Below are 27,949 nucleotides of genomic sequence, written 5' to 3'. Positions count from 1 at the left end.
ATAATAGGGAAACAAATACGGTAATAGAAGAATGGGTAGCTTTGAGGGATGAAATAGTGAAGGCAGCAGAGGATCAAGTTGGTAAAAAGATGAGAGCTAGCAGAAATCCTTGGATAACAGAAGATATATATTTAATTTCATTGATGAAAGTGGAAAATACGAATATGCAGTAAAGGAAGTAGGCAAAAAGGAATACTAATTGTCAAAAATAGGATCGGCAGGAAGTGCAAAATGACTAAGGAGGGATGGCTAGATGACAGATGTAAGGATGTAGAAGCGCATATCACTAGGGGTAAGATAGATACTGCCTGCAGGAAAATTAAAGAGACCTTTGGAGAAAAGAGAACCACTTGTATGCATATCAAGAGCTCAGATGGAAACCCATTTCTAAGCAAAGAAGTGAGAGCAGAAAGATGGAAGGAGTATATAGAGGGTCTGTAGAAGGACTATGTACTTGAAGACAATATTATGGAAATGGAAGAGGATGTAGATGAAGATGAAATGGGAGATATGATACTCCGTGAAGAGTCTGACAGAGCACTGAAACACCTCTTTCGAAACAAAGCCCCGTGAGTAGACAACATTCCATTAGAACTACTGATAGTCTTGGGAGAGCCAACCCTGACAAAACTCTACCATTTGGTGAGCAAGATGTATGAGACAGGCGAAATACCCTCAGACTTCAAGATTAATATAATAATTCCAATCCCAAAAAAAGCAGGTGTTGACAGATGTGAAAAATACCGAACTATATGTTTAATAAGACACAGCTGCAAAATACTAACTAAATTCTTTACAGACGAATGGAAAAACTGGTAGAAGCCGACGTCGGGAAAGATCAGTTTGGATTCCGTAGAGATGATGGAACACGTGAGGCAATACTGACCCTACGACTTATAGAGTAAAGAAAGGCATACCCACCTTTCTAGTATATCTAGACTTAGAGAAAGGTTTCCACAATGTTGACTTGAACACTCTCTTTCAAATTTTGAAGGTAGGAGGGGTAAAACACAGGGAGCGAAAGGCTATTTACAATTTGTTCAGAAACCAGAGTCGAGTTGCAAGAAAGGGAGGCAGTGGTTGGAAAGGGAGTGAGAGAGTGTTGTAGCCTATCCCCAATGTTATTTAATCTGTATATTGAGCAAGCTGTAAAGAAACAAAAGAAAAAGTCGGAGTATGAATTAAAATCCATGGAGAAGAAATAAAAATTATGAAATTCGCCGATGACATTAGAATTCTGTCAGTGATAGGAAAGGACCTGGAAGAGCAGTTGAACGGAATTGACAGTGTCTTAAAAATAGGATATAAGATGAGCATCAACAAAAGCGAAACGAGGACATTGGAATGTAGTCGAAGTAAATCGGGTGCTGCTGAGAGAATTAGATTAGGGAAAGAGACCCTTAAAGTAGTATATGTGTTTTGCTATTTGGGGAGTAAAATAACTGACGACGGTCGAAGTAGAGAGGATATAAAATGTAGATTGGCAATGGCAAGGAAAGCGTTTCTGAAGAAGAGAAATTTGTTAATATAGCGTATAGATTTAAGTTTCAGAAAGTCGTTTCTGAAAGTAGTTGTATGGAGTATAGCCATGTATGGAAGTGAAACGTGGACAGTAATTATTTTAGACAAAAAGAGAACAAAAGCTTTCGAAGTGTGGTTCGACAGAAGGATGCTGAAGATTTGATTGGTAGATCTCATAACTAATGATGAGGTATTGAGTATAATTGGGGAGAAGAAAAAATTGTGGCACAACTTGACTAGAAGAAGCGATTGCTTGGTAGAACATGTTCTGAGGCATCAACGGATCACAAAGTTAGTATTGGAGGGCACTGTGGAGGGTAAAAAACCGTAGAGGGAGACCAAGAGATGAATACACTAATCAGATTCAGAAGGATATAGGTTTGCAGTAAGTACTGGGAGATGAAGAAGCTTGCACAGGACAGAGTAGCATGGAGAGCTGCATCAAACCATTCTCTAGACTGAAGACTACAACAACAACAACGACAAGAACCACAATAAGGCGTACCCAGGAGCAGATACACACTCGAATCACAATGTAGTAGTGATGAAAAGTAGGCTGAAATTGGTGATTAGTCAGCAAAAATCAACACGTAAAGAAGTGGTTTATGGCAATACTAAGGAGTGAAGAGATAAGACTATAGATACAGTAGTAAGGAAAAACTCAGTAGGCACTACAGGTAAAGAAGAATGGATATCTCTATTAAGTGCAATCATAGAAGTTGGAAAGAGAAACATAGGTACAAAGATAGTAACTGCGAAGAAACTACGGATAACATAAGAAATACTTCATTTGGTCGATGAAGGAAGGAAGTACAAAAATGTTCAGGGAAATTCAGGAATACAGAAATACAAGTCGCAGAGGATTGAAATAAATAGTACAGTAAGGCAAAGACGAAATGCCTGCATGAGAAACCTGAAGATATCGAAAAAGAAATGATGGTCGAAAATACTGACTGAGCATTTAGGAAAGTAAAAACAATCTACGACGACATTAAAAGCAAGGGTGGGAGCATAAAGAGTGCAACGGTAATTCCACTGTTAAATTCAGATGAGAGGGCGGGTATGTGGAAAGATTACATTGAAGGCCTTATGGGGGGGACGTTTTGTCTGATGTGGTAAAAAAAGAAACAGGAGTCGATTTAGAAGAGATAGGGGATCCACGATTAGCACCAGAGCTTAAGAGAGCTTTGGAGGACTTCAGATCGAATAAGGCAGAAGAGGTAGATAACATCTCATCAAAATATCTGAAATCGCTGGAGGAAGTGACAACAAAACGACTCTTTACGTCGGTGAGTAGAATGTGTGAATCTGGGGACATGCCATAAGACTTTCAGAAAAATATCATCCACACAAATCCGAAAACTGCAAGAGCTGTCATGTGCGAGAATTATCACACAATCATCCTAACAGCTCGTACATCCATGTTGCTAACAAGGAAAAGAAAATTGAGGATGTGGTAAATAACGATCAGTTTGACTTTAGAAAAGCTGAAGGCACGCTAGAAGCAATTATGACGTTGCGGTCGATAATAGAAGCGGGACTATCGAAAAATCAAGACACGTTAATACGATCTGTCGACCTGGGGAAAAAGCGTTCGACAGAGTAAAATGGTGAAAGATATTCGAAATTCTGAGAAAAAGGGGGCGAGTTATGTGGAGAGACACGTAATATGCAATATGTGCAAGAGACAAGAGGGAATAATAAGAGTGGACGACCAAGAACGAAGTTCCTGGATTAAAAAGGGTGTAAGACAGGGATGTAGTTCCCTCCCCCCCCCCTACTTTTCAATCTGTACATCGAAGAATCAGTGATGGAAATAAAAGAAAGTTTCGAGAGTGGAATAAAATTCGAGGTGAGAGGATGTCAATGACACGGTTCGCTGATGACATTGCTACCCTCAGTGAAAGTGAAGAAGAATTAAATGATACGTTACATGGCATTAACAATCTAATGAATAGATAACATGGATTGAGAGTATATGGATGAAAGGAGAAAGCGGTGAGAAGTCGCAGAAATGAGAACAGCGAGAAACTTAACATCAGGATTGATGGTCACGAAGTAGATGAAGTGAAGGAATTCTTCTACCTACGGAGTAAAATAACCAATGACGGGCGGAGCAAGGAGGTCATCAAAAGCAGACTAGCTATGGAAAAAAAGCATTCCTGGCCAAGACAGGTCTACTAATATCAAATATCGGCCTTAGTTTGAGGAAGAAATTTTTGGGAATGTACGTCTCGAGTAGAGTATGGTAGTGAAACATGCACTGTGGTAAAACCTGACCAGAAGGTAATCGAAGAATTTGAAATGTTTTGCTACAGGCGAATGTTGAAAATTAGGTGGACTGATAAGTTAAGGCATAAGGCGGCTCTATGCAGAACTGGAGAGGAACGGAAAGTGTGGAAAACATTGACAAGGGAAGGAACAGGATGATAGGACATCTGTTAAGACTTGAGGGAGTGACTTCCATGGTGCTAGAAGGAGCTACAGAGGGCAAAACCTGCACAAGAAGATAGAGATTGGAACACATCCAGCAATTAATTGAGGACGTAGTTTGCAAGTCCTACTCTCAGATGAAGAGGTTGACACAGAAGAGGAATTCGTTGCAGGCCACATCAAACCAGTCTGAAGACCGAAGACACAAAAAAGAAAAAAAATGTATGAACTCTTCTAAGTGTCTCTTCCTGGTATCGCTGCTTTGCTCAGAGCCGGTCACTGTTAATTGACGAACTTGTACCAGTCGTCAACTCCCGGTGAACCGGTAGTAAGTCTAGCCCCCACTTCTACAACTTCAAGGATGGAAAAGCTTTCCATCAGCACACGACTCAACTTCACCGCCAGGTTCCACATCGGCCGCCTCATCCTAAGTGAACTGTTTCCACTTTCCCTCTCTCACTGTTACTGTCCTGGAGCCTCCGATCTTCGCACGAAGCGCGGCCTCCTAAGGCAAACATGTTCTGCTAGAGACCGGGCCCGACCTATCGATTGCACAATGGTTCACAAGATAAAAAAGATGTATGAGTATAAAATGACAGACACTGTAAATAATACCATCACCTAACATCGTGGAACGCAAACCTCAAAAAAAAGAAAAAAAAAGGATGGCGAGAACATAGTTTTTATAGTGGAGTTTATTTCAACAGCAGTGAAAAAAGAGAAAGAGAGATAGTAGGAGGACAAAGACTAGGTTAAATGAAAGAAATGCTTGCCACCCGGTGGATTTCTGCATCGAGCATAATTGCAGATACGTGTTCTGAGAATCAAGGAAGATGATTGTTTTCCAGGAAGACCCTTGTAGACAGCGAAGTTCCTCATAGAGGTTAAATAATGGTAAAACAGAGATTCTGGGACCATCTCTTAAATTGCAAAATCTTTACAGGACCAAGTGATAACTCGAGTAATGATTTTTTTAATTACTAACTTTAGGTTAAAGCTGAAGAAATTACTGATAAGAACGATATCACGGAAGCGAGACTTGGGCAATCTGAACGAAGCAGAGGTTTTTGGAAGTTTCAAATGAAACTGAAAGCTTATCTGATGGAAACAGAGGACAGAAATGTAACTGAAGACAGGTCGGTAGCTTTGAGGATGAAATATGCCAGGCAAAACGACAAGATGCAGCATAATCATTGGAAAACATACGAGATATTTTGATAGACGAAAGGAGTAACAACAATGAATTACTAAGGGAGTGACGAATGCTGTATAAATCAGAATTAAAATTAACTCAGGAGGGAAAAGCAGAAATGTTAATAGCTCAGATGTCACGGCAGTACAATGCAAAGAAGGGAAAGCGAGAAGTTGAAAGCAATAAGTATTATGACGGCACAAGGGAAGTGAACTTGACGGCAATAATATTGAAAGGGAGAAAAAAAGGTGATGAAGATGAAATGGATGATTTAATATGACCAGAAAATTTTGACTGATCACTGAAAGACGTAAATGGAAACACAGTCCTCCAATTCCTGAGATCATTGTGACATCCATCCATGGAAAATGTGTTTCACCTGATGTGCAAGACGTATGAAATAGGTGCAGGTCTGTACTGTAATACCCAAGAGTAATTACAGACCACAAATCGCAACCGAAAATTCAAACTTTGGTACATAATTAGGTTTTGTTCTTTGTCAAAATATGGGAGCCATCGAGCCCAAAACACACTGTCATAATTTACTTAATCTGTAAGATATGAAAAGATGTAAACTTATCTTGCATATTAGCACCACTGATAAAACAAGTTAAGCAGCACTTGTTAATGAACAGTTTACAAGCACCATTGATCTTTAAATTAGATAGTTCCACTTAAAATTTGTCTGTATAACTTACTAAGAAGTACACTCTTGCTCGTTGGCATTACGGAGACAAATTACATGTCAATAGACCTGCTAATTCGACTTTTCTACAACCGATGAATTTCATATAAGTTATAAAAATTGGTTCTATTGCGTTTCACAACACACTACTGCTGAAATTATTTTCAGCATTATGGGCACTTGTCACCGAAAATTAAAAAGAATAAGTTATGTTATACCCTAATCTTAATTTATCTAAACTTCGTTTGATATACAGTCACTCAAGCATTATGTTGCCCCAGCCGTTCGGTATCAAGTTGATCTTGCAGTTAAAAAAGTTTTCATCTCCTTTTGTTACAAAGCGAAGACACGTGGAAAGCTGTATTCCTTTCATTCCCTCTGTACCTAATCATGATTTTGTTGATTCATAAAAGTGTTTACTACGTGCTTCAGGCTGTAGGTAATGTAATACGAGTATAAATGTGTCACTCATTAAAAGAAGCATTACTGAGTAATAGTAGGAGGCAGAGAGAGAAACAAAATTTACAGACATATGTAAATCAGAAAGATAGTTTCAGCAACTGGGGATGTCAGCTACAGGAGAGACATTAGGTACAGTGGGAAACTGTATTCTTTTCATTCCCTCTGCAATATAGTATGATGCAAGCATTATAGAGAGGGAGGCAATTTACTGTTGTGTATAAATCTGAGAGACGGGGTTTACTGATTATGATGTTGGCAATGATGAGGCAGATGTGGAAATATTGTACGTATTTTTTTGATTTATGTCAATACATGTCAGATGGAATTTAATTATGAGGCAATACAGCAGTTACAGAGGCGGAACATCATGCAGCTCCTACGTGTGTGTATGAGAGAGAAAGAGAGAGAGCGTTAGTGAAATTTATAACTATTTTCCCCAAAAAATATATGAACTTCCGTCAAAAATGTATGAAACTGCCCCATAAACTTTATCAACTTGCCTCCAAAAACTGTATGCACTTTCCTCTCAGACCGTACAAACTCATCTCCACCCCTCCCCCCCTTCGCAAGAATCAACTTATCCTAAAACTACATCAACTACCCCCTGAAAATTTGAAAATTAATGAAGTGTCCCCCTAGATGTGTAATAAGTTTCCACAAATTTGCAGGATCTGGCCACCCAAACGACTCTCCAGATACTATTGGCTGAACCAATCATGGTCAGTTTCGAGGCAAGTCTTTACAGTTTCTTGGAAAGTTGACTCATTTAAGGGGCACGTCAGTATATAATTTTGGGAAAGTTCATGCACTTCCATGGTAAGATGATACAATTTCAGTGGTCAACTTCGCAAAGTTTTGGTGCAAGTTGATACTATCTGAGGTCAAGCTGACATATTTTTGGGGGGAAACTCGATAAAGCTTTCGAAGCAAGTTGTTGTAGCTTTGAAGCCAAATCGAAACTGTTCTGTGCACAAGGTGATAACGTTACTGTGGCAAAACGATACGGTTTCTCGAGCAAGTAAATACAGTTGTGAAACGAAATTGGCACAGTGTCAGTGCAAGTTCATATCATTTTCGTAGCATATTGATACAGGTTCAAACGCAGGATGATACAGTTTCAGGGAAGAGTAAGTTGCACATTTTGGAGCGAGAAGATTTAGTTTTCTGAAAGTGGATAAACTTTCAGGAGAAAGTTGATACATTTCTGAGCCAAGATGGTACACGTTTTGGGGCGACGTGATACAGTTTTGAGCACTAATTGATACATTTTTTACAAGCTAATACGGTTTTATGGAAAGATGACACAGTTTTGAACCAAGTTATTGCAGTTGTGGGGCATGTTGTTAAAGTTGCAGAAGAGGTTTTGTGGGACAGGCTGACACATTTTTGGAGGCAAGTTGTTTTAAATTTTACGCACTACAGACACACACACACACACACACACACACACACACACACACACACACACTGTATAGCAAATAAATCTCTGTTAATATTCTACAACATAATCTTCAAATTTTCTCTTACAAATGTGTACACAACATGAAAAAATTATGTACAGTAGTTTCAAATCTGCTTCATAATCATGACTTTCATCATAAACAATGAATATCAGTAAACCTCCTCTCTTTGTGTAATACTCACTGTAGTGATAGGACAATATTTTATTGTAATACAGAAGGAAAGAGAGATATGTAGTTTGTCACTAGCAGCTGCCGCCCTCCCAGGTGCTGGATCCCAATCAGCTTACTTTATGTATGTCATATATACACCACAGTAAATTTCCTCTCTTTTTATAATGCTAACTTTAGTGAGCCAACATCACTATAGTATATTAAAGAGGGTTAGAACGTTGTAATTCTTACTTTGAACAGACAGCAATATTTAAAACAAATTACTCGGAGACTGAGGGGAATACAGTGTTTCAGAAGTTTTTGTTGTTAACAGTTGACGATGAAAATGTACTGAATTCTACGATGAAGCTAGTACTCAATAGCAGAGTAACTATATCCATTGATTGGCTCCGACATGTGAGAAGCGTTTCACGAATTTAGACAAGGGAATAACTTTGATATTTCTTGTCAGCAAGTGTTATTTATGCTGTGTCATATGTGTTTTGTAATACAGTAGACCTAGCTTTCATGTATTTAGATGAATCTGATTTGTAGTTCAAAAATTTAACTACAGTCATCTACTAACCTGCAATTTATTTCAGCAGTGCCAACAACAAAGCTGTCTGTATTTAAATAAGTTTTACATACAATGTAGATAGAAAACGTAATTTGACGTTCTAAACGGGTAGGAGAATTTGGTATAACAATCGGTCCTTGCTTGTTAGCGAGTCCTGATTAACGTACAGGTGAAATAATAATGTAGCGTATCGACAGTATTCGGTCAGAAAATATGCCAGAACGAAAGTGAGTAGTATCAGAGCCAGCTGTAAGTGGGCGAGAGTGTTATGAGTTGCCAGAGAAGCTAAGGAATAGAGTGCTACAAGAAACTCATGACTGCATATTAGCAGGTCATGGAGGTTGCATATCTACCAACTAGAGTGCAGCGGAAAGATATTGGTGGAGGAACACGCAGACAGTCGTAAATCAGTATGTGCCGAACTGCATGGAGTGCGCACAGAGAGCGGATCTGTGTCGAACAAGAGTACCATTACAGAGCTTATCTGAAGCAATAACACCATCCGACTTTCTGGGGATTGATGTTTTAGGTCACAGCGAATAAGTACATGCTGAAATAAGTACATCAGCATAGTCACAGACCATTTTGTTATGATACATAGAAATAGTCACAATGACAAACTATTAGGCAACAGCAATGGTTCAAGGATATGTGACTAATTGGATATTGAAGCTTGGAGTGCCTGGAACAATAATAACAGATCAGTGAAAGATCTTCATTTCAGATCTGTTCAAGCAACTGTGAAAGCTATTGAATTTGAAGAAGTTAAAGAGGAATCCTTTCTGTCCACAAGCCAATGGAAACACAGAAAGAGTACATAGGACAATTGGGAAGATGAGTGGATACTACTCTGACTCACATCACACCAACTGTGACGTCTCTCTCAAGTTTATTGTGTACGCCTACAACTCAGAGCAGCATTCAAATACATGATTGTCGTCATTTGAAGTAGTATAGGGTCGTAAAATGCCATCATCATTTGACGTATTGAAAGCGAAAAAAGGGAGGACTTGAGAGACTGTTAAGGTTTTTGTTAGAGTCACTGGTGTAATTTGAAATAGAGTAGGGAGGGCAAATACTAGAGCACTGGGGAAACAGGAAGAAGCAGTGGACATGATTGCCCACAATATAAGACTGGTCAGTGGGTCATGCTATCAACTTCATATACACCCAAGGGGAAATCCAAGAAATTGTTTGCAAAGTATCAGTGGTCATACAAGTGGCAGACACCACCCCACCAGTAGGCGTTAAGATTCAATTGCAGACGAGAATGGCAGTTGTGCATGTAGGGTGGTTGGAACCTTTTCAAGGGAGTCCGAAATTTACTCCAGGGATAGGAGATACAGACGAGAAAGGGACAATGTGGGGGAAAGTTTTGCGAGATAAATAAGAGGTTGTAAATGAAATGGCAGTAAGAAACCCATATGAATTAAGACCTAGGTGACAGGCATTTAATACCTTACATTTAGTGTTTTCAGTATAAGCAGCAACACATTTAAGGGGGAGGAAAGTAATAGGTATACTTGTCCATAGGTGAGGCTTAGAGAAGGACATATTGAATACCATACTACTATCATGACAACTGACTGGAGAAGTAATACAGTATGTCATAGCTGCAGAAGAGGCAGTTAATGAGAGTATTAGGGAACTACATACTGAAGTAGAAGTCTTAGATATGGATGTAGTAGTGCCAAAGTGTTGCAATCTGTAGAAGATGGGGTTTGAGAAGCACAAGGAAAAGTAACAGAGCCACAGGAGGCTCCACAGCAAGCTGTAAGAGATCAGCTAGGGGTAAACTTGTTGTTTGTCACAGCAGTCTTTAGAGGGTCTAAGGAAAATACAGAAGGAACTACTGCCAGAGTTAGAATTGGTTTTAGGACTCTAGCACAAAATCTTATATCTTTATTTCAACGTTGCCACAGTGTCAGTGAGAACTGATTGAGCAAAAGTTTCCGTTTTCATAGCAGTTGTTCATATCCTGTAAAGTGGAGAATACTGAAGAAATCTGTAAAAGTAAAAACGTAGCGACTATTATTAGTTGCAAAAGACAAGATAGGTAAGACTTTAAGGAGCAAAGTTACAAAAACGTCACCGTGGGGAAATAATGTCTGTCTGAATATGGTAATACGAGAGGGGCAGTATACTTGTGGAGCAAAATTACTAGAGGAACGACATGTGATTGAACTGGAATTCTACTTGGAGCAGGTGGAGGCGCATTGGGTGTACTCTACCTGCCTGTCAGGAAAGAGGCCAAAGACAGACACACAAGAAACGTGCCGCCAAAACCCTCTCGGCAACCGGTTTTTAAATCACCGCCGCAGACCCGGGGGCACAGTCAGTCATTCAGTGAGTCACCGAGTCAGGTCTTCAGTCACAGCCCAGTCAGTAGCAGGCGCAATCAGAGTCTGGTCTCAGGCACACATAGCGACCTGAAGTGCCTGTACCACAACACCTGGACTATCTTAAGTAGCTCTCTGTTTACGTTAATAAAGAACCCTGTTCATTTATGCATGCAGTTGTGTTATAGATAGAGGATGGCGGCCCCCAAACAACATCCCCTTTGCTTCCCACAGCAAGACGACACAAAATAACCTTTTACAAGGTGGTAGTAGAAGCTAGTTGTTTCGAGCAGGGGAACCTTACATCAGCAATTTTAGAGTTACATGGGAGTGGTTTGTTATTAAATGGAACAACATGTGAGATAATGTGACCTAGTTTCCGACTGCCCGCCACGATTTCAAAGGTAGCTCACCTGAATGTTTCGCAGCCCCGTTTGTGTTGGTCAGAGGATATCATCGATTTGGTACCTACCACAAATCTAAATAGCTTAAATCAGACAGCAGAGCCAGAAACAATGCAGTCTATAAACACGCTCCTGAAACTGCAGGAGGAACAACCCTCGGTGGAAACCTTATTGCAGCATGAAAAATCGGTACAGGAAAGAGGCAACACTGATTACTGTCATACTAACCTCCGCAGCCGCTCTTGTTCTGCCAAGCTTAGTAATTGTTTTGGTATGAAGAAGACGAAGCACAAGACTGAGCTCGGACCAAGATGTCGCTCAGATTTCAATGGATTGGATACCCTGACCGTAAAAGCAGCAGAAAGAAGCTGAACGCCCAAAGTGGAAGTTTAGGGATATTTGACTCATTTTAGCTTGTAGGTTAGGAACAGAGAGAAGAGATTGTGCAAGATACCTAGTAATGAAATAAGTTCCATGGTGTTTGTATTAGCAGGGCAAGGGGCCCTATGGAAATACGTAAGATTAAGTGGTAGAGTTACGGGAAGTAATTCTGAGAATAATTATTAATAGGCGAATCAGGGTCAGAAGTGGCTGTCGCCAGAAAGTCGAATGTGAAGGATAATCTAATTTGGTCAACCCGAGGGACTGGGTCTCCATAAAAAGGAGGACAACGTTTCGTGTCGACCCTATTCAGTCAGAAAATACGCCAGAGCGAAAGTGAATTGCAACAGAACAGCCGCAGGTGGGCGAGAGTGTTATGCGTTGGTATGCACACACGGCTGGCAGGCACTGCGAAACGGAGACAGCTGGGCGCAGTATAGCAACAGCCGATTCTGAAATACGCTAGCGGAAGGACAGAAACCATTCCTCATTTGCCACCATGGAAGTGTTTAGAGTATGTGAGTTAAGCCATAAACGAAGATAATCTGGGGTGTATAAGCACTCAGTCATTACTATACTAATATTCTTGTCGCCTCTGTACTACAGCCCACGCCACAAGCCTGTGACACCCGGAGCTACACCCCGGAACGCAGTACGGGTCCACTGATTGACGATGAGACGAAGCAGCCTGCCGAGAGTCAGCTGCGCTCCTTGTTGTCATCACGGTCGCAGCCGGAGACGTCACTGACAGCTGCAATCCAGTGACACCACGCTCAGCCAAGTTCCTTGCGTTTTCAGCAATGTCGGGCGTCTTTTGTTTCACATGAGACGCAATTGGACGCCATCACCAAGCTGTTCCTGATGTATCTCGGCCGAGGGCTTGAATCTAGGAATTCAAGTCTCTTTTCAATATCAATGGGTGACAATCCAAGGGTTAATCTACAGTATTGTGACTAAGAAAGCTACAAGTGAAACTTCCTGGCAGATTAAAACTGTGTGCCCGACCGAGACTCAAACTCTGGACCTTTGCCTTTCGCAGGCAAGTGCTGTACCATCTGAGCTACCGAAGCACGACTCACGCCCGGTACTCACAGCTTTACTTCCTGCAGTACCTCGTCTCCTACCTTCCAAACTTTACAGAAGCTCTCCTGCGAACCTTGCAGAACTAGCGCTCCTGAAAGAAAGGATATTGCGGAGACATGGCTTAGCCACAGCCTGGGGGATGTTACCGAATTCCCTTTTTGTAACATAGCGATATTTCATGCACCTCAAGTGATAGTTACATTTTCTTTAAGTGTGTTCTTTTATGCACACGCTCACATGAATGCGGGTGAGAGTGAGGTTGTGTTGACGACATATTTCAGATGTGGAACAACTACAAGCTATATACTTTTTGTTGTTTTGAACACACTCAATAAGTGAAAAAAAAACATCATTCAGTTACTTCAGAGCGTGAGCCAAGATGACTGCTCTGTGACTGACTGTTTCGTTTCAGTATAATGCTAACTGTCGCGTGGGAGGAAGGGGGTATGACGAATGGCAAGAGATTTGCTTGTCACTGATGATGATGATGACGTCATAGAAAATGAAGCTGTGGCTTGTCACGTAGATGATCAATAGTTAAGGAGGTTGTATCACAGCTGCCTTCTTCGTGTTTTTTTTCCTACAATCATCAGTGTCTTGGTTAAGGGATAGCAGTGCCGATTAATGGGGATTTGACCTGTGGGCTGGACAGATGGTAGACATCATACTCCTTTGTTACCACATATACTTTTGCATTTTCTATTTTTACTGTTTTGTTGAAGTATTTTCTCCTGTTTCTCATTGTTTCCTCACATCCTAGCATTTTGTGCAACTTTATGATATCCTTCATGCGAATTACGAGTCCACTTTCCTAGTGTGATACTCATTACCATAACGTCTGCAGTCTCAGAGAACTTCAAATGATCATCAAATTTAAATACTTCAGATTCCTACTTCCTTATACACTAGTTCACTTTGATCACTCTCTTAATCTTAAGCCAACACCGCTTCTTTACTGAAGTACAATGTGCTGATACATCTGATTCCACTCATAGGATATAATACATGTAAGAACTTCCTGTATTATATGCTCAATTCCACGTCGATCTCATCCTCTTGTGATTTTCAATCAGTGTTTCCTTTCCTAGCAGCAACATTTAAAGCATCTATTTCTAGTCTTATAGCTACTGTTGGTCCCATATTTTCCCGTATTCCACTTTCTGTTACATCATGCCACGATGACGCAGGGGTTCATGATTATTAGATCTGCAACTCCCTTTACTGTGTTTGGTGCCGTCATATTCTTTGTTTCTTCGTCTAATGCTTGTGATGTCCAGACGTATACATACCTCTTGGCGTTGGTTTGGTTCGTCTTTAATACTGACGAGAACAACCCTATTACCGAGCTGTTCACAGTAATTAATCCAGTGTCCTTTCTTTTTAGTCACAACGGAACTACTCATTTTATATAATTTTCGTTTTACCAGATATCTTTACCTACTTTCCGTTTCGTTTCACTACACCTACTAAGTCTAAGCTGAACTTTTCATTTCCCTTTCAGGAATATCTAGCTTCTCTAATGCATCCAGAAGTCTCACGATCTGACTCACACAGTGTTATCGTTCGCTCGATTATAAAATCTTTTCTCCATAGTCACCTCCCCTTTGGCAGTCCAAACCCGGAGTTCGTAATGGGGGATATTCCTGATTATTTTACCACTGTAGAGATAATCATGATTTTTTAATTTTCGGGCACTATAGCACAAATTCGCTATATATGTTCTTAATGCAATAATTTGTGTTCTCATTTGAATCCTGCTGCCATTGATAACTGCTAATTATTCCCCTTGACGGATAGATTCCCACCCATAAGAGATGAGTGTACCTCGGAAACCTAGATACTTCTCCACCCTGTTTTGAGCAGGATTTTGGCAAGATTGAGAGCTACTCCTGATACCAGAAGTCTTCTGCACTCATAGGCGATATCATTTACTTCCAACTTAAGCAGTACTTGCAAGTATCCCCCATGTAGGAGTTTTAGTGTAGGACTCAAAGACCTTTCCACTCTACCATGATGACAGTTTACTAAGTGATATTCTCATACTGATTTTGTAGACGATTTTGCTAAATACACGAAAACTAGCAGTTGCGAGCAAAATATATGTGGTTTGAAACATATTACAAAAGAGAGAATGATTATCCAGCTGACCGCACATATAGAGGATGAAAGTTTATTATGAAAAATATTGCTTTAATGCAAGACAGATTGTGATGATCCTGTCAGTAAATGAAGGTAATTTAAATTGTATCATTTTTCAGGTCATTAAATGTTGCCAGAATTTGTAACCAGGACCACAAATTTTTGTGAAGCTGTTACTATATTACACACAGTTAACCATACTTCATTCTTAATGAGACTAAGCAGCAGGCGATCCAAATATATGCTGACGGATACCACCAGTGAAGCGCCACTTTTTGTTGCGCTTGGAGAAATTATGCCTAATTTATGTGAGGTACTCATGCTGGTCAAATTCATATAAGAGCAACTGGATTTTCACGTTAAGGCGCATCGTCTTTCACGAATACATCTACTCCCCAAGATCACTACATAACGCACAGGTCTGAGCGTAATTCAGCACCTCCGTTGTGCCTTTACTGATTTCCATTAATGCTGGGAACTCTTGTCGAGATAATGTAAGAAGCTGCATCAGACATTTCCATAGAGACGTTTAACAGCTCTGTTACGTTATTGTTTGAGGTAAATTCGCGAAGATGCCGCTCCCTGGCCAACTGCAACTGTCAAGGATCAACTTACGCCGACTCAGCAGTGTGAACTAAGACCATCGTGTGACTATTTCACCAATTTTGTCTGTTTTCTGGACATCTATATACGTGTACCCGTGGTCTAGGAGTAGCGGCTCTGATTCATAATCAAAACGTCTTCGATCCTGGGTTCGATCCCCGACGATGCCTACATTTTGATAAACAATCAGCATTGGCGGCGGAAGACTTCCGGCAGAAGAAGTCAGCCTCATTCTGCCAACGGCCTTGTCAAAGAGGGCGGAGGAGCGGATAGAGGTTCAGGGCACTCTCTTGTCCTATGGGTGGGAAATTGCCCCTAAAGGCGGAAGAATCAGCAATGATCAACGACATGAGGATGCAGAAGGCAATGGAAACCACTGCGTTAAGGACATGTAACGTGTATCCACAGAACATGTGACGTGTAATTGAAGAAGTGTCATGATGATCTCTCCAAAGGCAAAAGATTCCGGAATAGTCCCCCATCCGGATCTCCGGGAGTGGACTGCCAAGGGGGAGGTCACCACGAGAAAAAGATTGAATAATCAACGAAAGGATAACGTTCTACGAGTCCGGGCGTGGAATGTCAGAAGCTTGAACGTGGTAGGGAAACTAGAAAATCTGAAAAGAGAAATGCAAAGGCTCAATCTAGATATAGTAGGGGTCAGTGAAGTGAAGTGGAAGGAAGACAAGGATTTCTGGTCAGATGAGTATCGGGTATTATCAACAGCAGCAGAAAATTGTATAACAGGTGTAGGATTCGTTATGAATAGGAAGGTAGGGTAGAGGGTGTGTTACTGTGAACGGTTCAGTGACCAGGTTGTTCTAATCCGAATCGACAGCAGACCAACACCGACAACGATAGTTCAGGTATACATGCCGACGTCACATGCTGAAGATGAACAGATAGAGAAAGTGTATGAGGATATTGAAAGGGTAATGCAATATGTAAAGGGAGACGAAAATCTAATAGTCATGGGCGACTGGAATGCAGTTGTAGGGGAAGGAGTAGTAGAAAAGGTTACAGGGGAATATGGGCTTGGGACAAGGAATGAAAGAGGAGAAAGACTAATTGAGTTCTGTAACAAGTTTCAGCTAGTAATAGCGAATACCCTGTTCAAGAATCACAAGACGAGGAGGTATACTTGGAAAAGGCTGGGAGATACGGGAAGATTTAAATTAGATTACATCATGGTCAGACAGAGATTCCGAAATCAGATACTGGATCGTAAGGCGTACCCAGGAGCAGATATAGACTCAGATCACAATATAGTAGTGATGAAGAGTAGGCTGAAGTTCAAGACATTAGTCAGGAAGAATCAATACGCAAAGAAGTGGGATACGGAAGTACTAAGGAATGACGAGATACGTTTGAAGTTCTCTAACGCTATAGATACAGCAATAAGGAATAGCGCAGTTGGCAGTACAGTTGAAGAGGAATGGACATCTCTAAAAAGGGCCATCACAGAAGTTGGGAAGGAAAACATAGGTACAATGAAGGTAGCTGCGAAGAAACCGTGGGTAACAGAAGAAATACTTCAATTGATTGATGAAAGGAGGAAGTACAAACATGTTCCGGAAAATCAGGAATACAGAAATACAAGTCGCTGCGGAATGAAATAAATAGGAAGTGCAGGGAAGCTAAGACGAAATGGCTGCAGGAAAAATGTGAAGACATCGAAATAGATAAGATTGTCGGAAGGACAGACTCAGCATACAGGAAAGTCAAAACAACCTTTGGTGACATTAAAAGCAACGGTGGTAACATTAAGAGTGCAACGTGAATTCCACTGTTAAATGCAGAGGAGAGAGCAGATAGGTGGAAAGAATACATTGAAAGCCTCTGTGAGGGTGAGGATTTGTCTGATGTGATAGAAGAAGAAACAGGAGTCGATTTAGAAGAGATAGGGGATGCAGTATTAGAATCGGAATTTAAAAGAGCTTTGGAGGACTTACGGTCAAATAAGGCAGCAGGGATAGATAACATTCCATCAGAATTTCTAAAATCATTGGGGGAAGTGGCAACAAAACGACTATTCACGTTGGTGTGTAGAATATATGAGTCTGGCGACATACCATCTGACTTTCGGAAAAGCATCATCCACACAGTTCCGAAGACGGCAAGAGCTGACAAGTGCGCGAATTATCGCACAATCAGCTTAACAGCTCGTGCATCGAAGCTGCTTACAAGAATAATATACAGAAGAATGGGAAAGAAAATTGAGAATGTGCTAGGTAACGATCAGTTTGGCTTTAGGAAAAGTAAAGGGACGAGAGAGGCAATTCTGACGTTGCGGCTAATAATGGAAGCAAGGCTAAAGAAAAATCAGGACACTTTCATAGGATTTGTAGACCTGGAAAAAGCGTTCGACAATATAAAATGGTGCAAGCTGTTCGAGATTCTGAAAAAAGTAGGGGTAAGTTATAGGGAGAGGCGGGTCATATACAATATGTACAACAACCAAGAGGAAATAATAAGAGTGAACGATCAGGAACGAAGTGCTTTTATTAAGATGGGTGTAAGACAGGGCTGTAGTCTTTCGCCCCTACTCTTCAATATGTACATCGAGGAAGCAATGATGGAAATATAAGAAAGGTTCAGGAGTGGAATTAAAATACAAGGTGAAAGGATATCAGTGATACGATTCGCTGATGACATTGCTATCCTGAGTGAAAGTGATGAAGAATTAAATGATCTGCTGAACGGAATGAACAGTCTAATGAGTACACAGTGTGGTTTGAGAGTAAATCGGAGAAAGGCGAAGGTAATGAGAAGTCGTAAAAATGAGAACAGCGAGAAACATAACATCAGGATTGATGGTCACGAAGTCAATGAAGTTAAGGAATTCTGCTACCTAGGCAGTAAAATAACCAATGACGGACGGAGCAAGGACGACATCAAAAGCAGACTCGCTTTCGCTAAAAAGGCATTTCTGGCCAAGTGAAGTCTACTAATATCAAATACTGGCCTTAATTTGAGGAAGAAATTTCTGAGGATGTACGTCTGGAGTACAGCATTGTATGGTAGTGAAACATGGACTGTGGGAAAACCGGAACAGAAGAGAATCGAAGCATTTGAGATGTGGTGCTATAGACGAATGTTGAAAATTAGGTGGACTGATAAGGTAAGGAATGAGGAGGTTCTACGCAGAATCGGAGAGGAAAAGACTATGTGGAAAACATTGATAAGGAGAAGGGACAGGATGATAGGACATCTGCTAAGACATGAGGGAATGACTTCCATGGTACTAGAGGGAGCTGTAGAGGTCTAAAACTGTAGAGGAAGACAGAGATTGGAATACATCAAGCAAATAATTAAGGACGTAGGTTGCAAGTGCTACTCTGAGATGAAGGGGTTAGCTCAGGAAAGGAATTCGTGGCGGGCCGCATCAAACCAGCCAGTAGACTGATGACCAAAAAAAAAAAAAAAAAAAAAAAAAAAAAAAAAAAAAAAAGGAATTTTGTCTAAAACTACACACGTACCAACAACATTACAGATATGTTATTCATTCTGAATACATCCCTATACACTGATCAACCAAAACATTATGACCACCGACATACTGTCGATATATGCCCGTCCATACGATGGTAGAGTCAACTAGAGAGGAATGACTCACAGTCAGACATACGGACGTTGCAGTAGTATCAGTGAGCGTGCTGTCCGTGTGTAGAATGAGGAAGGCGCGTGATGTATGTGTTTGACCGAGGGCGGATTTTGATGGCCCGGATCCTCGGCATGAGCATTTCGGGAAATGCACAACTTGTCGGTTGTTCGAGGAGTGCTGTGTTAAATGGTTTCAACTTGTAGCGAAACCAAGGTGAAACCACGTCCACACGCCTTGTGGTTCGGCAGCCACTGCTCATTACAGATGACGGACGTCGTGAGCTGGGCAGATTGGCGAAACAGGACGGGTGACGAACTGCGTGAACTAACATCAGACTTTAATACTGGTCAGAGTACAAGTGTGCCTGAACACACACTGCATCGAACACTCGACCCGATGGGCCTCTACAGCCGACAACACATGCACATGCCAATGTTAACACCATGATGTCGGCAACTACGACTGAAATGGGCGTATGGCTATCGGCACTGGACGTTAGCGTAGTGGAAGAGCTTTGCATAGTCTGATGAATCCCGATACCTTCTTCATCATGCCGATGGGAGGATACGAATCCGATGTCTTTCAGGGGTACAACTCCTTGACATCTGCACGGCGGGAGGCAGGCAGTGGCCCCGTTACACTCCGGGCAACATACACGTGGCCATCCCTGGATCAAGTGGAGCTCGTGCAAGGCACCATAACGGCCAAGGAATATCGTACACTGGTTGTGGACCACGTACACCTTTCCATCTTTCCCGATGGCAGCGTCATTTTTCAGAAAGATAATGCACTATGTCACAAGACCAGGAGTGAGACGGAGTGGTTTGGAGAGTACGGTGACGAGTTCTAGATGATGTTCTGGCCGATCCATCTCGTCAGATCTGAATCCGATCGAACACATTTCGGATGTGACGGAACGTGGTGTCAGAGCTCATCGGCACCTACCCCTGAATTTATGGGATTAGGTGACATGTCTGCAGATGTGGCGCCAGCTCCCTCCAGCGAACTACGTAATCGTCATTGCTTCCATAACACGATGTCCTTCTTTTGAAAAAAAAAAAAAAAAAAAAAAAAAAAAAAAAAAAAAAAAAAAAAAAAAAACTGACATACTCTGATGGAAAAAATAACAAGATAATTAATGTTGGAACGCCGCAGGTGAATTTAAATTGGAGAAAGACCATTGCACGTGTGAAGTAGTGGTACAGTAACAACCGATGTAATCAACAGAACGTTGAATGCAAGCGATCAAAGGTGAACGTATTGTGTCGGACAGGTACCGGATGACAACCTGTGGGATGACGTTCTATGCCCGTCGCGCTGGTGGGTCAACACAGAGACAGTTAATGTTGGTCGTGGATGACGTTGGAGTTGTCGTCCGATGATGTCCCATACGTGATCGATTGGAGACAGATATAGTGATCGAATTGGACAAGGCAGTATGTCGACACTCTGTAAAGTTTGGTGGGTTACCTTAGCGCATGTTGGCAGCTGTTATACAGTTGGAAATCACGCCCTGGAATGATGTTCATGACAGGCACCACAACAGGTCGAATCAGAGACTGACTTACAAATTTGCAGTCAGAGAGCATGAGATAACCACGAGTGTGTTTCTGCTGTCACACGAAATCGCATCCCAGACCTTAACTGCAGGTGTAGCTCCAGTGTGTCTTGGCGGCAGACAGGCTGGCTCAGGTGCCAACATGGCACCATGGCAGAACCTCCACTGAAGTCTACAATGAGCTGTTGCTTGACGCTGCGGTAGTTGAAAACGGCGGTCGTTTGAGGTCTGTGGAATGCATGCTACAGACGGCCTAGCTTAGAGCTGTCCTTCAAGTTAACCGATTTTTAGCGGTTCATTGTGTAACTGTGGTATCAAATGATACTCGAATTGCTGCTGGAGACGCATTACGATGAGCCACAGCCATACGGCTAGCACGACGGTCTCTCCTCACGGTAGTCCGGAGCCTGGTCTTCTGCGACCGTACCTTCCCGTGACCACCGCTGCCAGCATTCATGCACAGTGGCTACATTCCTGCTAAGTCTTTCTGCAATAGCACACAAGGAACATCCAGCTTCTCGCGGCCCTTTTACGAGATGTCGTTCAAACCCAGCGAACTGTCTATTGTGGCTTCTTCATCGTCTTAATGGCATTCTTGACGAAAATCAACTCACCACGCCCAATGTCAAATGTAACTAACGCTCACGACCGTTACAGCGTGTATTTAAAGCAAACCCGTTATGTATTCTCATATTGGCGCTGCTAGCGCTTCCGTTCCGCGACTGGCGAGAAATTTGAATAGACGTCATCTTCCAGATATAGAAAAACGTCTACCTAATTTCTTTTATATCGCACAACTCCTTCTCTGTGTTGGTAGTTTTTTCCGCCAGTGTATTGTGAAATACCATGAATTTTCGATCGATAGAAATGACTGAACGAGAAAATTATTGAATTTTTCAGCTTCGGATTGCATCCGTGATGCTTTTCGAAATGATCTCTTCTCATATGCAGAAAGACATCAAAATTCTTAGCGTTAGAATTACCAGTGTAAACGTTGTTATGTCTTTTCACACGTTTCTGAAATTTTTAAGTACGGAATTCGTTCTGTCGCTAGCGTTTCAACTGGCAAATTTCCAAGATCAGTCAGGTTCAAAATGGTTCAAATGGCTCTGAGCACTATGGGACTTAACATCTGAGGTCATCAGTCCCCTATAACTTAGATCTACGTATGTCCTAAGTAACCTAAGGACACCATACACATCCCTGCCCCAGGCAGGATTCCAACCTGCGACCGTAGCGGTCGCGCGGTTCCAGACTGAAGCGCCTAGAACCACTCGGGCACAACAGCCGGCAGAGGTGTCAAGAAATCAACACTTACAAGACACGCACACACACACACACACACACACACACACACACACACACACACACATGCAGTAGATTTCCTAGCTGCATTGCTGGTTCTCTTCCGATTCATATGCTACAACTTCAGAGCAACCAGAATATTGGTCAATGGCACAGAGTTTTCTATAAAACTGTACTTTTTTAAATTTCTTAATTTCATATTTTGTGATATTGCTTTTTTTAAAGTAGCATTTCCTAGTTAGCCTGGATTTCTTTTCTAGTATGACGGACTTTCTTCAATTGGCCTCATTTTACAAACGTAATAACAAAGTTATTGCGGTGGAATATTTGACGAACTCATGTGAAATCGTTCCCTGTTCCGTCCTTAGCAGATGTTAACTCCCAAATTTATGTACATTTCTCGGTATGTAATTTCTAGAACCCTTCCTTTAACGCTGTCTTGCCCACTCTCTGTACGAGTTCCGTGGTTTCTACTCTAGTCTTAGAGACAACTTTAGCAGTCTTTCTTGGACTATACATCATTCTCTGGGTATTAAAGAGTAAACAGATGCTAATAGATGACGTTCATTAATTAATGGTCACAGATATTAGTGTACGATGAATATTCAAACGAAATATTACTGCTGACGTTGTTGACAAAAGGATTTTAAGTGCTCCCGCTTTCTCCAGGAATGTGACACATGGGCAGAGTACGCCGCTCTTGATGCGTCACGGGGGGCGTAGACTGGCGTTAGTCATTTCTGGGGCGTAGTTTATTTTGAAGACGTAAATTACTCATTGTCCGGCGCAAGTGGCCCGGCGTCTGGGGTCCGCGGTGCAGCGCGACGCCTTTTGTCGCTGGAGACAGCCTCCCTGGGGACGAACAAAGGGAGCGCTATCTCGCCAGGCGCCTGCAGAAGCTGTCTGACGCTCAAGTGAAATATGGAGCCGAGCGTGCGATTATAATAGTAATGAAGGAATTTAAATGGTATCGGGAGGAGAATAGCAGTTATTTCGGCGGCGTTGCTGAGAAAGCGGAGCGGGGTCCCACCCGGAGAACTGGCCCTTTCTGTAGAGACTTCGCCAGGAAAGCACAAGTTGTCTCAAGGTCTAGTCGCAAGAATTTTGTCTACGTTCACTCCTGAGGAGCTGCACAAACGATGTGCAGATGGCATTTTGTCAATATTTGGCTATTAAACCGTACGTGGTATTTCTGGATAAGCACAACCGGCGCTGTCCTTGTGTTTACAGTAGTCGCAGCGCCTGGCCATTGTTCGAGATGGCTTTCTCAATTGCTGTTACTGATTACTGGGTTCTCGGAATAGTCAAAGTAGGATAGCACTTGCGTTCTCTAAATGAAAGTTCTTCAACTGCCGTTGATACTGAGGGGAATCCGACTGGCTGGTTAAGAAACACGTTCACACGCATCAAACACTTCCTTCTCATATTTTAATCCTCTTGTTGAGGCATGTATAAAATACTAGTGCAATTTGTTTCAAAAACTGGACTTAATATATAACTGTTATGTTTGTGTGTGTGTCTTTTGTAGGTGTGAGTGTGCGTGCTAGCGTGTATGCGTATGTGTGTGTGTGTGTGTGTGTGTGTGTGTGTGTGTGTGTGTGTGTGACCTGTGTATCTGTGTTTTAACTGTTCATCATGTTGTGTGTTTGACTTTTTTGTATTATTCGCCAAGGAATTGCAATTTCTTTTTAACCTTTACGCATTGTATGTCTCGACGGCTTGCCTGGGTGCAACCGATGCCCAATCGATAAATAAAAAATAAACAAATAGGGTCTGTCATTTATTTTTTAAGTAGATTATGTAGAGTATGAGTAGCATAATGACCGTGTTATTTTCTGAACTGTTTGATATATTGGTATGAGATTCTTGGCTAAGTTGTACAGCTCCGGTATTGAATGTTGCGTGTTCAAAGTATGGTGAGGCATACTGTTGCATGGAGTTGCAGGAGGTAAGAAGTGGATCTTGCGATTATACGTCGGGTCACTGAAGACCTGCCTCGTTTATTATAAACATCCTTGGAGCAAAAATTTTCACTTGCCCGTAGTGAAAAAATAGATCTTTTTCGCTGAGGTCCCAGATGTAATTATTCTTCAAAATGCAACGTTTAATTCTGTGTTATAATATATATCTCATTTTATTTTTCGATTATTAATTGTTTTGGTACTGCAAACGGCTGAAAGCAAGAGGAAACTACAGCCGTAATTTTTCCCGAGGGCATGCAGCTTTACTGTATGATTAAATGATGATGGCGTCCTCTTGGGTCCGGAGGTAAAATAATCCCCCATTCGGATCTCCGGGCGGGGACTACTCAAGAGGACATCGTTAGCAGGAGAAAGAAAACTGGCATTCTACGGATCGGAGTGTGGAATGCCATATCCCTTAATCGGGCAGGTAGGTTAGAAAATTTAAAAAGGGAAATGGATAGGATAAAATTAGATATAGTGGGAATTAGTGAAGTACGGTGGCAGGAGGAAGAAGACTTTTGGTCAGGTGAATGCAGGGTTATAAATACAAAATCAAATAGGGGTAATGCAGGAGTAGATTTATTAATGAATAAAAAAATAGGAGTGCGGGTAAGCTACAACAAACAGCATAGTGAACGCATTATTGTGGCCAGGATAGACACGAAGCCCATGCCTACTACAGTAGTACAAGTTTATACGCCAACTAGCTCTGGAGATGATGAAGAAGTTGATGAAATGTATGACGAGATAAAAGAGATTATTCAGCTAGTGAAGGGAGATGAAAATTTAATAGTCATGGGTGACTGGATTTCGACAGTAGGAAAAGAAAGAGATGGAAACGTAGTAGGTGAATATGGATTGGGGCTAAGAAATGAAAGAGGAAGCCGCCTGGTAGAATTTTGCACAGAGGATAACTTAATCATAGCTAACACTTGGTTCAAGAATCATGAAAGAAGGTTGTATACATGGAAGAACCCTGGAGATACTAAAAGATTTCAGAAAGATTATATAATGGTAAGACAGAGATTTAGGAACCAGATTTTAAATTGCTAGACATTTCCGGGGGAAGATGTGGACTCTGACGGCAATCTATTGGTTATGAATTGTAGATTAAAACTGAGGAAACTGCAAAATGTTAGAATTTAAGGAGATGGGACCTGGATAAACCGAAAGAACCAGAGGTGGTACAGAGTTTCAGGGAGAGCATAAGGGAACAATTGACAGGAATGGGGAAAATAAATACAGTAGAAGAAGAATGGGTAGCTTTGAGGAGTGAAATAGTTAAGGCAGCTCAGGATCAAGTAGGTAAAAAGTCGAGGGGTAGTAGAAATCCTTGGGTGACAGAAGAAATATTGAATTTAATTGATGAAAGGAGAAAATATAAAAAGGCAGCAAGTGAAGCAGGGATAAAGGAATACAAACGTCTCAAAAATGAGATCGACAGGAAGTGCAAAATGGCTAAACAGGGATGGCTAGAAGGCAGATGTAAGGATGTAGAGGCTTATCTCATGAGGGGTAATACAGATACTGCCTACAGGAACATTAAAGATACCTTTGGAGAAAAGAGAACCACTTGCGTGAATATCAAGAGCTCAGACGGAAACCCAGTTCTAAGCAAAGAAGGGGAAGCAGAAATATGGAAGGAGTCTATACTGGGGCGATGTTCTTGAGGACAATATTATGGAAATGGAAGAGGAGGTAGATGAAGATGAAATGGGAGATATGATACTGCATGAAGAGTTTGACAGAACACTGAAAGACCTAAGTTGAAAAAAGGCCTCAGGAGTAGACAACATTCCATTAGAACTACTGACAGCCTTGAGAGAGCCAGTCCTGACAAAACTCTACTATCTGGTAAGCTAGATGTATGAGACAGGTGAAATTCCCTCAGACATCAGGAAGAATATAATAATTCCAATCCCAAAGAAAGGAGGCGCTGACATGTGAAAATTACCGAGACACAGCTGCTAAATACTAACTAAATTCTTTACAGACGAATAAAACAACTGGTAGAACCCGACCTTGGGGAAGATCAGGTTGGATTCCGTAGAAATTTTGGAACACGTGAGGCAATGCTGACCCTATGACGTATCTTAGAAGAAAGATTAAGGAAAGGCAAACCTACATTTGTAGCATTAGAGAAAGCATTTGATAATGTTGACTGGAATACTCTCTTTCAAATTCTGAAGGCGGCAGGAGTAAAACACAGGGAGCGAAAGGCTATTTACAATTTGTACAGAAAGCAGACGGCAGTTATATGAGTCGAGGGACATGTACAGAAAGCAGTGGTTGGGAAGGGAGTGAGACAGGACTGTAGCCTCTCCACAATGCTATTTAATCTGTACATTGAGCAAGCAGTAAAGGAAACAAAAGAAAAGTTCGGAGTAGGTATTAAAATGCATGGAGAAGAAATAAAAACTCTGAGGTTCGCCGATGACATTGTAATTCAGTCAGAGACAGCAATGGACTTGGAAGAACAGCTGAACGGAATGGACAGTGTCTTGCAAGGAGGATATAAGATGAACATCAACAAAAGCAAAACGAGGATAATGGAATGTAGTCGAATTAAGTCGGGTGATGCCGAGGGAATTAGATTAGGAAATGAGACACTCAAAGTAGTAAAGGAGCAAAATAATTGATAATGGTCGAAGTAGAGGGGATATCAAATGTAGACTGGCAATGGCAAGGAAAGCGTTTCTGAAGAAGAGAAATTTGTTAACATCGGGTATTGATTTAAGTGTCAGGAAGTCGTTTCTGAAAGTATTTGTATGGAGTGTAGCCATGTATGGAAGTGAAACATGGACGATAAATAGTTTAGACAAGAAGAGAATAGAAGCTTTCGAAATGTGGTGCTACAGAGGAATGCTGAAGATTAGATGGGTAGATCACATAACTAATGAGGAGTATTGAATAGAATTCAGGAGAAGAGGAGTTTGTGGCACAACTTGACTAGAAGAAGGGATCGGGTGGTAGGACATGTTCTGAGGCATCAAGGGATCACCAATTTAGTACTGGAGGGCAGCATGGAGGGTATAAATCGTAGAGGGAGACCAAGAGATGAATACACTAAGCAGATTCAGAAGGATTTAAGCTGCAGTAGGTACTGGGAGATGAAGAGGCTTGCACAGGATAGAGTAGCATGGAGAGCTGCATCAAACCAGTCTCAGGACTGAAGACCACAACAACAATGATGTGGAACGAGTCAAATTTTCCAATACATGGCATAATCAAGTTAGTTTAACAACATAATCGAGTTAATATAACAACTTTTTATTTTTTGCTTTTTGAATTTTTTTTATATATTTTTTTAATTTATATCTAAAAATTCCTCTATGGAGTAGACGGAGTTGTCATTCAGAAATTCTTTTAATTTCTTCTTAAATACTTGTTGGTTATCTGTCAGAATTTTGATACTATTTGGTAAATGACCAAAGACTTTAGTGGCAGTATAATTCACCCCATTCTGTGCAAACGTTAGATATAAACTCGAATAGTGAAGGTCATCCTTTCTCCTAGTATTGTAGTTATGCACACTGCTATTACTTTTGAATTGGTTTTGGTTGTTAATAACCAATTTCATAAGAGAGTATATATACTGAGAACCTACTGTGAATATCCCTAGATCCTTAAATAAATGTCTGCAGGATGATCGTGGGTGGGTTCCAGCATTTATTCTGATTACGTGCTTTTGTGCAATAAATACTTTATTCCTCAGTGATGAATTACCCCAAAATATGACGCCATACGCAAGCAATGAGTGAAAATAGGCGTTGTAAGATAATTGACTAAGATGTTTATCACCAAAATTTGCAATGACCCTTATTGCATAAGTAGCTGAACTCAAACGTTTCAGCGGATCATCAATGTGTTTCTTCCAATTTAATCTCTCATCAATGGACACACCTAAAAATTTTGAATATTCTACCTTAGCTATATGCTTCTGATTAAGGTCTGTATTTATTAATGGTGTCATACCATTTACTGTACGGAAGTGTATGTACTGTGTCTTAACAAAATTCAGTGAGAGTCCATTTACAAGGAACCACTTAGTAATTTTCTGAAAGAAATTATTGACAATTTAATCAG

This window comes from Schistocerca americana, chromosome 7, assembly GCF_021461395.2.
Source record: "Schistocerca americana isolate TAMUIC-IGC-003095 chromosome 7, iqSchAmer2.1, whole genome shotgun sequence".
Taxonomy (NCBI): Eukaryota; Metazoa; Arthropoda; class Insecta; order Orthoptera; family Acrididae; genus Schistocerca; species Schistocerca americana.
Note: the sequence above shows the minus strand (reverse complement) of the source record.